At 35.1% G+C, this 13,748-nt stretch overlaps 1 protein-coding gene and 1 long non-coding RNA gene across 4 annotated transcripts in view; one reads left to right on the top strand and one right to left on the bottom strand.

Annotated features, from left to right (window-relative positions):
• The window catches only part of ESRRG (estrogen related receptor gamma), a 460,761-nt gene that overhangs the window by 201,918 nt on the left and 245,095 nt on the right, over nt 1–13,748 (top strand). The window lies entirely within an intron of this gene.
• Nucleotides 252–13,748, bottom strand: part of LOC148044966 (uncharacterized) — a 72,371-nt gene continuing 58,874 nt past the window's right edge. Inside the window, exons 3-4 of the long non-coding RNA XR_015697149.1 lie at nt 8,333–8,572; nt 252–332 (exon numbers count right to left, since the gene is read on the bottom strand). This is a non-coding gene — a long non-coding RNA (uncharacterized LOC148044966). The remainder of the gene's footprint in view (nt 333–8,332; nt 8,573–13,748) is intronic.

The following is a 13,748-nucleotide window of genomic DNA, read 5'->3' as shown; positions in this document are numbered from 1 at the left end:
CAAACTTGAGCCGGTGAGATACGAACTGCTGGCAGCTTGGTTTCAGAAGAAGTAGCCTGCAGTACTGCATTCTAATTAGTGTGCCACCGCGGCTCTTAGCAACCTGCTACACTGAACGGAATAGTTACACGGAGTATCTCAAAAAATTGGTGCATGCAACACTGGATAAGAGTGTATTTGTCATGGTACAGTAGCTCCTAATGTAATCAATACAGCAGGGAATTCATGGGAAAAAAAACAAGCTTACCTACTTTCACTTTGCCCAGGTATGTCAGTGGATTATATATGGGGGATTGTTGGTTTCTAGTCTTGTAAGGCGCTGAGAATCTCTTCTGTGGATGACATGGCTACAGTATATAAATCATATATGTAAACAAACACACAGGAAAACTGAGTTCTAGTCCTAACTTAGGCACAAAGCAAGCTAGGTGACCAACGCCAGGAAGCAGCCATTGGCAAACTACTTCTGAAAAGGTTGTCATGAAAAGTGCCTGGATTTTGAAGGCACATTTTTAAAGCTTCCTCCCCCCTTAAACAGAAATACGTGTCTGACCCATTGCGACCCCATGGACAATGTTTCTCCAGGCCTTCCTGTCCTCTACCATTTTTTGGAGTCCATTTAAACTCCCACTGACTGCTTCAGTGACTCCATCCAGCCATCACATTCTCTGTTATCCCCTTCTTTTGCCCTCAATCTTTCCCAGCATTAGGCTCTTCTCCAGTGAGTTCTTCCTTCTCATTAGGTGGCCAAAGTATTTGAGTTTCATCTTCAGGATCTGGTCTTCTAGAGAGCAGTCAGGGTTGATCTCCTAAATAGGCTCTTCCAAACCTATAGTTCTGTGATTCTTGCTAAGTAAAGGGGTTCCTACATAGGCTGTTCTTTCTGTTTTCCTTCTAAATTACCTAGCTGGCTCCTGGACTTTGTGTGCTCTCTTTGCTAATCTTCAAAAATATTTGATTGCTTCGATACTTACTCACAATCTGTAAGCAGAACCCAATCTTCTTTCCTTTGTTTGGTCCTGCATTGTTTTCAAAAGTGCAGGACCAAGATGGAAATGAGAAGTGTCATGCCTAGTCCTCCCCCTTCACTAACCAATATGTTTCCCATCTAAAATGTTGCATGTAGTAGAGTTCAATAGCTACCTGTGACAGTTTTGCCACTAACCATTTGTGACTCACAATACATTCTTCACAATTTTTCTTTGGTAACTGCCCATTTTGTTCATGTTTCATGGAAATCTTCCTGAGCTGACCAGACCAATAGTTCTCTAGTGCTGAATATACTTCTAGTTCAATGAAAGAAGATCACTCAATGAATATAAAACTGAATTTGAGAGTTAGCTCTAGGATCTCTTTTGAAATTGAAAAGGGAAGGTTAGGAGGAGGGGCACACTTTCAGTCTTCCTTTAAGATCTAGAGCAACAATATATTTATGTCATACAAACATCACTTTCTTTGCTGTGTTTATATCCACTCTGGTATTTACTGTCCTGGCATTATTAACATGTATGTCTGAGTTTCCTGGATTTATTTTTTCTCTAGACAGAGTCTATTCCTTAAAACCATATTTAAAATGACATGTAACTGGAAAGGCAAGCAGGCATTAATCATCACAGGAGTTTCCTCCCAATGTTTTCAAAAGAAAAACCTGAATATAAAAATTAAAATATTACATGGTTTTCTAATGATTGGGAAAGAGGAAAATATTTTCCCCCAGAAATGAATATAGAGCCATCTTTTTTAATGAATAAATGTATTCCTTTTAACACTTTTGTTGTTTAAAAAAAAACAATTGTTTTATTTCAGATGTGAGAAGATATGCTAACCTTGTCATCGTGAGTGCAGCAGAGCAGAATTGATAACTGTATATACATGTTTAAAACAAAAATAGAGTGCGATTGTGTGAGAGAGAAGGGAGAGAGAGGAAGGGGGAGGATGGTGAGAGCAAGAGAGAGACAACTTATTTAAATCCTGAATACAGTCAGACCTCATATGCATTGTTAAAAAAAAAGCCCTAAAGAATTGCATATGGATTAGGGGGATGAATATTCTATTATTTCAGGCTGTTCTGCTGATCTTCTTATTGTGACTTTGCGCTTCAGAAATCTGCCAGGAATTTGGCTTTGCCGTCCTAGGCAGTAATTTTAAATGTGTATCAAGCACTTGATAGTGTATGATTTGCGTGCTGTTGCATTCCCATTCCCTAAATTTTCCACCAATTTATTACTTTTTTCATACTGTTTTAATATTTCAGGATGATGAATATATACAGCATCATTAAAAGTAAATAAAAAATGCATGAAATTAAAAAATGGAATATTAGATGTTTCTTTTCTGTAATCCCCAGGTCCAATAGAAATGAAATGTCTCTGTTCTGCCGAGTAATCCCTAAACATGATTATGGCCACTGTAGCTTCCACCTAGCCCACGTAATATTTGTACCGCATAAGCCTATTTATGTAAGGTTTGAGTGAAAGTTGTTATTAGAAGATCTATAAACCTATTTTACAATTCAAAAGATATGCTTCTCTCCTAATCTCTGAACTTTTATTATTTTCTTGGCACTAACAGCAATGTGCCTTTAATTAATTTTTCAAGATGCTTTTACGTCTTCTTTGGGGTACTTTCAGGATGATTTGAAATGTCTTTTTCCAAATACTGCATACCAGCCAGCAGCACATCCATCTGAGTTGCATTTTGTTAAAAGGAAGCTGGCAGAACACAAAGCTCTTTCAGAATACCTTTTTCTCTTTAGGAACCAGTTTTAATTTGAGAAATTATATCTGGAAAAAAAAATTCTCTAGCTTTAGAATTAAATAGGAAAAAAGAACAGATTTCACAATTTGGGCCTGTTAATACTTCTGAGTGAAGGAAAAATGTGATTAATACAGTGAAATAATAAATAACAGGGGAAAATAATAATAATAAATAATAACAAAAACGCTTCCCACTTCATCAAAGATTTCAGAAAATGAGTCATGCTAACTTCTTTCTTTAGCTTTATTATGTTTTGTCCATTTAATATTTATAACCGACACTGTTATCAGTATATTGCATTTCAGTATTTTTTGTTTTGTACTTTCCTGCTTTTTTTTAACATACAGTTTTTGTTATGGGAAATAGAGAAGAAATATTTACTCATTCAATTTATTCAAATTTTATCTTCTGAACAACAATAATACCAGTTATTTCGGTATTAAATGACATCTCAAAAAATGAGAAAACTATTGTAAGCATTTTCTTCCTCTACACTGTGCCTTCATCCTGTGGAAATGGAATTGATATTAGGATAATAAAAAGTGGCTATTTATATCAATACTCTTCTCTACCTATATGTCTAAGAGAACAACGGACTGATATCTGAGCAGCAATCCCAAACCAGGAATAGTCACAGATGACACAGAAGATAGATTTATGCAAATACCCTCCAAGTCATGACTGCCACCTGTTCTCTTACCAGGAGATGTAAGCTTAGGAGGACTTCCAGATTCTTCATAGGATTTGTCTAAAGAAGTACAACTACATTCTGAACTAGAGAGAGAAAATCCCTGGCCCAAGAAGGCCTCAAAATCAATGGCCACTCAGTCTTTATAGAATTGAGCCTCAGTGTGTTTCTCCCTATTCAGATTCTCACAACTTTAAGACACTGAATCAAAACTCTTACAGTGTCACCTGGGCAATCAGGGCATGAGATATATAATTAGATATCATTTTAGGATGCTGGTGATACCCAACCTCGTACTGGATACCTTACTCAGGGACACCATGTAGTTTTTATATAAGAGCAAGGAGAGAATTGATCCCTAAAATACTCCATAGAAAGAGTTAAGGCTGGATCTTTTCCCCTTTTCAACAGCTATGGAATCAGCCCTGAAGAAAGGAATAAAAGCAGTGCTTTTGTTCCTTTCTTCTGGGCTGGTTCCATAGCTGTTCCTTTCTTGGGGCTGATTCCATTCCCCACCCCCACCCTTTCCTAATCCCTTGAGCTGATTCAGAAGGATATATATATTCCCCAAGAGAACAAGGGAAGTCAGCATAGCTGCAGTTCTCCATCCAGTCCCTTCAGTAGGTCATTTACAAGTACAGTTAATGCTGTCATTCAGACCTACTGTGCCTAGATCTGAAAACTGACTGAAAAAATCCACATAGTCCATTTTTTCCAAGGCCCACTCAAGTGGTTTACCTGTTTCACAATCTTTCTTCCAAAATAAAGAGCTGTGGAAGAAATTATCCCACACTGTTATATCCAATGAGATCTCCTTAAGGTGGGTTGAATAACTGCATCCTTAAGCACAGAGGAAATATTCTTCAAGGATGAATTTACTACTCCTGGTATCCAAAGGATGGGATGCTTTAACCTGGGATGCTTTAACCAGCCAAAATGACATGGATCTAGTAAACAAGTGGTTCCATGCACAGTTCTGAGGGCCCCACCCATTTCTTTGAGACCAATAATTGTAAACTCTGTTGACCATCCCAAATAATATTCCTGAATGGTGATGTGCTAAGTATTTATCTTGAAGAAAATTTCAAATTATAGATAGACAGACAGACAAAACAGACACATATAAACAGAACACCATTTCTTTCTCATGCTAGAGAGCATTCACTTCCTTATTCAGGTTAAGCATTTGCTGATTAATAGAAGAAATCACAAAACATATCTGGAGTATAACATCTATGTGTTCACCATTACAGTTTTTTTTTATTTTAAAAGAGGGATTTTCTATTGACATTTACGCATTTAATTAGTACATTTAGTTTTAGACTAACAGATTAAATAATTTATTTTCACATCACCCCAATTGTATCTGAAGTGTATGTGAAGAGTTTAACTATACTTATATACGTAATTTGTTATAATTAACAAGGTATATAAATTGTCACAGATCAGCTTTTATAGGAAAAGTGTTTTCATCTAAATATAGTTTGTTTACTCCCATGGCTTGTATGTCACTTAACTCCAAATAGCTCTAGTGTTTTAAATCAAACTATTACAACTATTACAATAAAACCACACTCATCAAAATCACTGCATCCGCTAATTGCACTGCCACTACCTATTGGAATAAGTTAATGCTCATTGTTCCCAAATGCTTTCTCAAAGGTCTATGTCTTTAAGGCTCTTTGGAAGCCCATCAAGGAAAATGGCAGTTTCAATATTAGAAGACAAGCTATTGATGGGAAAGCAGAACAAAACTGAAAATCTTGCACCCAGGATCACAGATTTTTCTAGGAAAAAATAGGTGTAACACAATAGTAAGTGCAACCATCATGTTATATGATCTCCAGTGCCAATATACAATTCCTATTTCTACTAATACTCATATGCCATCCCATTTACAAGAATGTTTCCAATCTAATTATTACTAATGGTTATAATGTAAGTCCAGGTAGTGTCCCAATTGGTCAATATCAGGTCATATATCAGCACTGAATCTTGATTCAACTGTCCTGGATTTCAAACATATGTTTTGCCTTCATCAGTTGCTTAATCTGTTTTAGCTGGAAAAAATAGTTCCTCATTACTAGGAAAACACTTCACAAAGATATAGTTCCTCCCAATTAGCTGTATGGGCATTACATTGACAATACCCCATAAATCAGCCAACATTTAACACTGCTTTCTTCTGTGCAGCTTGAGTTTCATGGCTATCAGTACTCCAGAAACCATGCAGGCAAGTCTTTATCCAGTTAGTAACAAAGAGAATGGATGAAACAACAGCAACAACAAAATAGATTTTGTTACAGTTGAAACAATAGTGCTTTATGACTTTTGAACAAGGGAAATGCTAAAGGAATAAATTGAAATAGGTATTGGCTGCCAAAAAATAGCCTTTGAAATTATATCACAGTTCTAATTCAAACAGGGCTGTTATGTTGAATTTCTAGTTGAGATAAATATTTAATCTATCTATAGCAGGTAGACAAATAACAATGATTTCAGAAGAGAATATATGAATATGAATGAATGACTGGTCTTTTACTGTAAGGGGAATAAAGAAACTGAAGTAAAAAAAAGTTATATTTCACAGGGGAAAGAAGATGGTAATAAGACAGATTGATGCTATGATAAATTTCCCAACATGTCAAAGGGTACCACCACCACCACCACCACAACAACAACAACAACAACAACAACAACAACAATCAGTCTTATATTTTTTGGTGTTTCTGAAAATACAAGACATGTTGAGGGAAATGCAAGCATAATTTGAGAAATTGTGCTAGAATTCAGTAATAAATAATTTCATAAATAATTGCATGTACTAATGGGATTTGCGTCTTTGTTTCTCAAATGTTAGTAGGGCTGTCTCACAGTTGACAGATGACAGAGGTTTAAATTGGGAAGTGGGAATGGGAAAATCTCATCTCTCCTTTAAACTGTATTTTTTCCATCATTTTTGGATCAAATTTATTTAACCTAATCTTAAAATAGTATTAAAGTTAGCAAGCCTTATAACTGAATGTGGATTTTGAACCAAAATTTTCCATCACCCAGTATGTTTTTAAATTTGTTATTTCTAAAATATGCTAGTCTCATTATAACAGTTCCTCTTAGGGCAATGGATAACAGCAACAGAACTAATAAATATAAGAACATAGTTTCTCAATGCTACTGAATTTCATATTTCTGTGCATATTTAATTACATTTTAATTTTCTATCCAATATTTCTCCTTTTTCTTTTTCCCAATTATAAGACTAATTACCGGTAGTTATCAGTTATCTTATTAAATGTTTCAATGATTACTTGGTGGCTAGATCCTAGAGTTTATCAACTCCAAAAGGCTTAACTAATTCTTAATGCCAAGAACCACTCTTCCACAGATATGATCAATTCTTTTCAATTCTATATTAATAGTGTGTGTTTAATTAGCTCAATTCTTGATGCTCACTCAGGAATAGTGTATCTGAAACCTCACTCAGATTGGTTATAAAAGGGGAGGGGAAAACCATAATATGATCAGAATATCTTAAATAGTGTATCTAATTTCAGAACTGGAATTAACCAAATAATCCTATATCAGGGAAATCAAATATATACATATATATGTATATAAAAGCAGTTCACCAGCTGCTTATGCTAAGACCATATACAGTATATTATATACAACTACTGTTGCTGTTTGGGTACTGTGTATTAGACAGTTTTTTTTTTAACCCAATTTTGAAAAAGCAGTACAAGAATTTATATCATGTTTTTTATTTATAATTATGGGAATAAAATCATAGTATACATTGTGATGAACTTCCAGATTTGTTTCTGTAATGAAAACCTATTTATAAATGGCAGTTTATGTATGGTTTATATGCTTCCCCTGATACAAACACAGAGGCCATAATTTTAAGAACAAAAATGGAAATGGGAAACTAAAAAGGTTATTTTGAAACAATATTTTCTCACCAATTTCTTAAATGAGCTAATTCTTTAGAGTGCTTAAGAATATAGCACACTTTAATTCCCTCAGTAATTAAGATGGAAGAATTAGATACAAAGAACACATGAAGTTGCCCCCCATGATACATTCATTGCTCTTAGATTTTATGGTAAGTAATATCATGTTGCAAAGTTTCCAAATTACTTTTTACACAAATCCACAGAAATGAAATCTTCTCCTAGTTATGAAAATGAAGTAATGTCTTGAGAGACTAGTATATTACTTCAGATTTATGGAGATAATGAGCCCCCATCTACTTTCTGTTACATTGCTGGCCCTTAAATGCAAAATGGTTTAATTGAAATTGAACTATGATGAAACGCTGGCAGACTTAGAAGTACAGGATAAGCTCTGGATTTAAAGGGCTACAAGGCAGAAGGGACAAGTATGAAATGAAGTATATTACTTCTTGTGGGACTGCTTCCTGATTGCAGGAACTCATATTGTTCCTTGGATGGCTGAGAGAACCCTGAGCCTTCACGAAATTGGTCGGATGGTCTTGAACCAGCTGTCAGTTTTCAATCTTAACCCCCCCCCCCAATTATTCATTTTATTTATTTGCATTTTGTTCTACTTTAAAGTCATTAGCTTGGATGTCATTTTTTTCTTTTCTCAATAACAGATCTCACATTCATTTTAAAGGAGTTTCCCTCCCTCTTTTTAGTGGCAGCCCTTTACACCAAACCAGGGTAGAAATGCTACTAGTTTGGACGGGTTTGCCCAAACTGGTAGTAAAAAATGCTACCGGTTTGGGTGAACCGGTATTTCCAACGATCAGTTGGGCAATGATCAGCTGTGACGTACGATTTATATTAGCTAGAATCATTGGATTTCCTGTTTTCTAGTTAATCTAAATAGTGTGGCGGATCCTCCCCTCACTGTTCTACTTACCTTTGCAGATTCAGAAGGCTTCAAAATGTTCTTTTTTTGCATTGCGTGCGTGCACCTCAGGCGTGCATGGGCACACAAAGTGCGCATTCAGTAGCAGACTCAACAAACTGGTAGCAGATGTCAGAGGATTACACTGTTGTACCAAACCAAATTCTGTTGGACTAAAGTGGGAAAAGTGCAGGTGGAAGACACAATCTCCCTTCTGCCCAACATGAATGAAAATGAATTTGTGTGACAATTCTGTAGAAGAAGAAAAAAAGATAATATTAAATGCATATATAGGTAGTCCTCAACTTATGACCAGAATTGAGCCCAACATTTCTGTTGTTAAGTGAGACATTTGTTAAGTGAGATATTTGTTAAGCGAGTTTTGCCCCATTTTATGACTTTTCTTGCCACTGTTGTTAAATGAATCACTGCAGTTGATAAGTTAGTCACCTAGTTGTTAAATGAACCTGGCATCCCCATTGACTTTGCTCAAAAAGTTGCAAAAGAGGATCACAGGACCCTGGGACACTGCAATATCAACCAGTTACCAAGCATATAAATTTTGTTCACATGATCGTGGGGATGTTGCAAAGGTTTTACCTGTGAAAAATGGTCACAGGTCATATTTTTCATAACTTTGAACAGACACTAAACAAACTGTTGTAAGTCGAGAACTACCTGTACATAAAATCCTGAAGTCCATTTTAACAATGGTGTAGATTTGCTGCCTCACCACATTTTGTTTATTTCTCTGTTTAATTAAAGTAGCCTGCTGTGATAATTAAGGTGATTTTTTAAATAATTTTTTAAACTTTCTCTGCTTTTCATTGGAAAGTATGATAATCTATCTGCTCATTGTTATCAAAAATAGAAAGCAAGCTATTCTAAATGAATAGAAGACTGCTGTTTCTTTCTAACAGCTTTGAAGTATAGGAGCCCACCTGTTCAATTATCCAAAGAAGTTAAAAGAATTTTGTTTTGTTTATTAGTTTACATCATCATCTACATAGCTTAATAGCTAAAGCTGTCTGGACAAATAAAGGGTTTCCCTTCAAAATGCTTCTTCTTTTTTTTTTTTTTTTGGAAATGTATATTGCTTCCTATTCAGGATTGAAAATGTGTCTTGATAAACGCAAAATAGATTTAAAAACAGACATATAAATAAGTGGCATATCTCTTTTGATTATTCCAGAATAATATAGTTAAATGCAGTGCTCTGGCATCATTGTGAATTTTTGAACATTTTTATTCCCTTTCATGATACTATAAGAAATGTTATTTATATTATTACATTGTTTATATAATGACTTTAAAAGAATATTTTTAGCATCCTCATTTTTTTGCCATAACCAAATTTAAAATAGACATTCCCCTTTCAGCTTATCTTTGTTAAACACCTGCAAAATGAATGCCAATTTGTTTATAAAGACTCTCTTCTTTTAGGAAAAGCAGAATTCATGCCTAGTTTATTATATGCTGTTTTTGTGATTGGTCAATATTAATGGCTATATAACTACAAATGAGAGGTGCAGGTATTTAACAATTTCCTAGCTGAATAAATTCATTTTGAAAGAATCATAGAATAAAACTTTAAGAATGAATCATTCTTAACAAAATAATCAATACATTGTAAAAAACTGGAAACTCAAAGTCTTAAATAGAAACATTTCCATGCATTGAAACTACTGATACCTGTAGATTATATAATCTATTGGGTTATTTCCATTTCTATTTATTTTTTTTATATTTTGGTCATTATTTTAGTTTCTTAAACTTTTCTGTAGATTATTAACAAACACAATGTTTGTCCTCAGGAAATCAAGGAAAAACATGTAAAAATGTGCTTTGTTTTTCTTGCATAATTGCTACCTGAACTGGTCATGGTTGCAGGCCTTTCGAAGTGATGACACTGCCAGAACTTTAAAAGCCCCCTCTCTTATTTATTACTGATCATTCAGCTTCTCTTCAGATATTATCTAGTGGTTTATATTGATTCCCTGACAAGTATTTGCATTACTGTCAAGGTCTCAATCAAATCCATACATATATATTAATTGGGTGTTTACAGACAAAATCCCGGGGTTAGATCTAAACTCATTTTTCTTGATTGAAACAAAAATTACAATCACTCTGAACTTCCACAACACTTTATATTTGTTCTGTAATTACTGCAATACATTTAAGGCCAATAAATAATAATATTGCTTTAGATTAACTGTGGGAATTTAGGTTGAGAGATAGTAGTTTATATGAAGTTTAAAAATATCTGGGATTTTACAACCCACATTTTACTACCAAATATTAGACTTAGATATGAATTCTGGAAAATAGAACAAAAGAAATTTAAATTATGTATTAGCATCCTTTTGGTCTTTTATAAAGAATGAACATTTTCCTGAAGAAATCTCTGGAGCATTTAGAAAACATAGAGCTAAATTGATTCAGTTGTAGGAAGACTAGTAGTTGCTATTCTTACTATGGTTTCACAACAGGATTGTATGAGGTGCCAATATCAGTATTCAGGCCTATACTGTGTTACAATGCTTTCATGTGAACTGAACTGTCTCTTCACACTCCCTGTCTCTCTGTCTCTTTTTCCAGCCCCCTCCAATCTTTCTCATTTTCTGCACTCATCGTACTGAAGTCAGAGAAACGCAAAAAGATTTAAGAATTGCCCAATTTGTTCTGACATAAAGAGATCTTTAGCTCTGTGAAAGGTGGTGGAAGCACTGTGTTTGAGTGACATTTCAACAAGGTGTCTTCTGGGATTGTTCACTTCTTGTCCCATCATATTTCCTCTGTGTCCTGTGTGAGTACTTGTGTCTAATCTGTGCAATGAAAACACCATTTGTCCTTTGGGAGTTGGTGCTCAACACTTTGTTCGACAAGGCTTATGGTGCCATAGGTCTGAGCTTAGCATTTATTTTTGCTTAACCTTTCAGGCATTTTAAAAGCCCAAATAGTATTTTTAAAGTATTTCCTACTAATAGGGCTATTAGTTACTACAAGAGCACAATGAGAGTAGCATCAATAAAATCTAGAATGGAAAAAAGGACATTTTTTAAAAGGTAGAAAAAACAATGATGGTTATTTTTAAACGAATCTTGAGCAATCGTATTACCTGTTTATTTTGCTTTTGCTTTTAATTTAAAAGCATGACTTTTCAAAGTATATGGGTGCAGTTTAAGGTTTTCCAACCTATTTAGAGAATGATATATCATGCTCAACTACAAGCCATAAAGGTAGCAAATGATGCTACCAAACAGGAAGAATCTAAACTATTGAGAGGTGAATAACTGAAATGAATATTTTAGCAAGTGTTACTTTACTTACACTTTTTGAGTGAAAAATGAAACTATAGGCAACGGTTATTATACAAAACTTTGCTTCCACAAGCACTAGCAGAGGAAAGCATTTATGTTAGCTTTTGTTGTCTTTCCAGAGCTGAGAAAGCGTGAGCTTCAATGAATGAAGGCAAATATACTTGTCTCAGGATAATGTTGCAGGATCCAGTTAGGGTCAATCACCAGGACCAGAGGTTTAGTCTTCCGAGCTTTTGGATTCATGCTGGAGCCCACCCTCAGAGAACTTCTTTCTAACCAGAATATGTGAGTGCAACATTCTGGTGTGAGGGAAGTTCCCTCTGGACGAGCTCCAACATGAATCTGAAAGCTTGGAAGACTAAACTTCTGGTCCCAATGACCAACCCCCATTGATTCCTGTAGTGAGCCTCAAATCGTGAATCCGCTACCATGTATAGGCAGCAGGAAAACCAGAATAGTAATGGCAAACTTATGGAATATGTGTCAAAGGTGACATGCTACAATGTTTTGGGTAACATCCAGTATTCAACAACACTCAACAATAACTATTCTCAAAAGTACACCCCATTTTCTCATGATTTTCAGAAGCTCTGAAGGCTGCACAGGAATAGGGTATGCTTATGTGGCCTCCAGACAACTAAATCACAAGAAAACAGGGAGTGCTTTTGTGTGGTTTTCATAGGCTGTGAAGGGTATAATAGAGCATTCACCAAAGCTGCATTAAGAATGATGGCCTTGTGTGACCCAGAACAGCCTTGAGTAGACTGCAGGGTCCTATGAATAGAAAGAGAGGCATTGCCTGAAGTAGCTCATGGCAAATACTGGGGAGGGGGGTGCTGGGCCATCGAGCAATTGTACCATTCTCCAAGACTCATGCATGGTATGATGTGGACTTTTTGAGTAGCAGTGGTAGTGTTATGGCTGAAGTTGAAGCTTCAGTCCCTACTTGAGGTCTAGCTTCAGCATGGCTGCCAAGGGGCAAAGTTAAGGCTGTCCTGTGGGGAAGGGGGGAGGATAGAAAACTCTTTCTCTGTTTTTCAATATGTGTGTATGTGTGTGGGACAATAGCAGAGCTAGGTTAGGCATGTTCCAAATTTTTGACATGTTGAGCCTAAAAGGTTTGTCATTACTGAACCGGAACCAATAGATTGAAACTAGATCTCCTGAAGCTGCATAAGGGAATAACATTCCAAAGGGAATATCTCAAGGACTCAGAAACTGAATGCTGCTTCCCTATTAAATCTCTTCTAGATGACCCTAATTCTTGTTTCCATAAAATAGTCTCTCTCTCTCTCCCCTCTCTTACACACACCATTAAATCCTCAATTGATCTCTATTTGCATATCTCCAGAAGCTCAGCTTTGTGATCGAATACTAATTCAGTTCTATAGTGTGAAGCTGCGTCAAATAAAATCAGCAGATTTTATGATAGTATTAGCTACCTATACTTGAATACTATGTCTGTTATACACCCTGATACTGAAAGCCAAGATGTCTGTGTATTTTCTCCAGTTCTTAGAATCATATTCCTTTAATATTGGTCTTATTCCAAGTCTGTTCTGGTAGCAGAATATTAATGGCACAAATTTTCCCAAAAAAATACAGTAATATCCTAATGGCACAGAGAAAAATAAATGTATTGTAATCTTTGCCAATTCTAGAGAGCAGATAGAACACAAAAATCATAATACAATGTCTATAAAACATTATTAAGTAAGATTTGCTTACATTTATGATTTGGCTCAAGAGACTTTTCTTAATTATGATTGATTAGATGCAATAAGTATTTGATTTCTTTAATGTCTATATGTGAAACAGTTTTTAATGGAATATAAAAATTTAAATTATGGAGAGTGTAATGGCAAAATGAAATGTAAACTAAAAACAAGAATGAGTTAAACTAATTACTTCTTCTCGTTATTAGCTTATTATTCAGAAATTTGGATTAGTTTTGTTACTTCTGTTGAATAAAGGCAGGAAAGATTATATTGATTTTAGTAAAAGACAGCAACAGGAGAAAATAGCTTTCATGTTAAGTTATAGGTTTTTCAAATGATGGAGGGAAAAAACTTCCAAATAGTTGAACAGATAACTGTGAATCAATT

The sequence above is a fragment of the Thamnophis sirtalis genome, unplaced genomic scaffold (genome assembly GCF_051295495.1).
Source record: "Thamnophis sirtalis isolate CommonGarterSnake01/CBP01778 unplaced genomic scaffold, rThaSir2_p1.2 scaffold_6, whole genome shotgun sequence".
Classification (NCBI taxonomy): Eukaryota; Metazoa; Chordata; class Lepidosauria; order Squamata; family Natricidae; genus Thamnophis; species Thamnophis sirtalis.
This window is presented reverse-complemented; position numbering and strand designations above follow the sequence as displayed.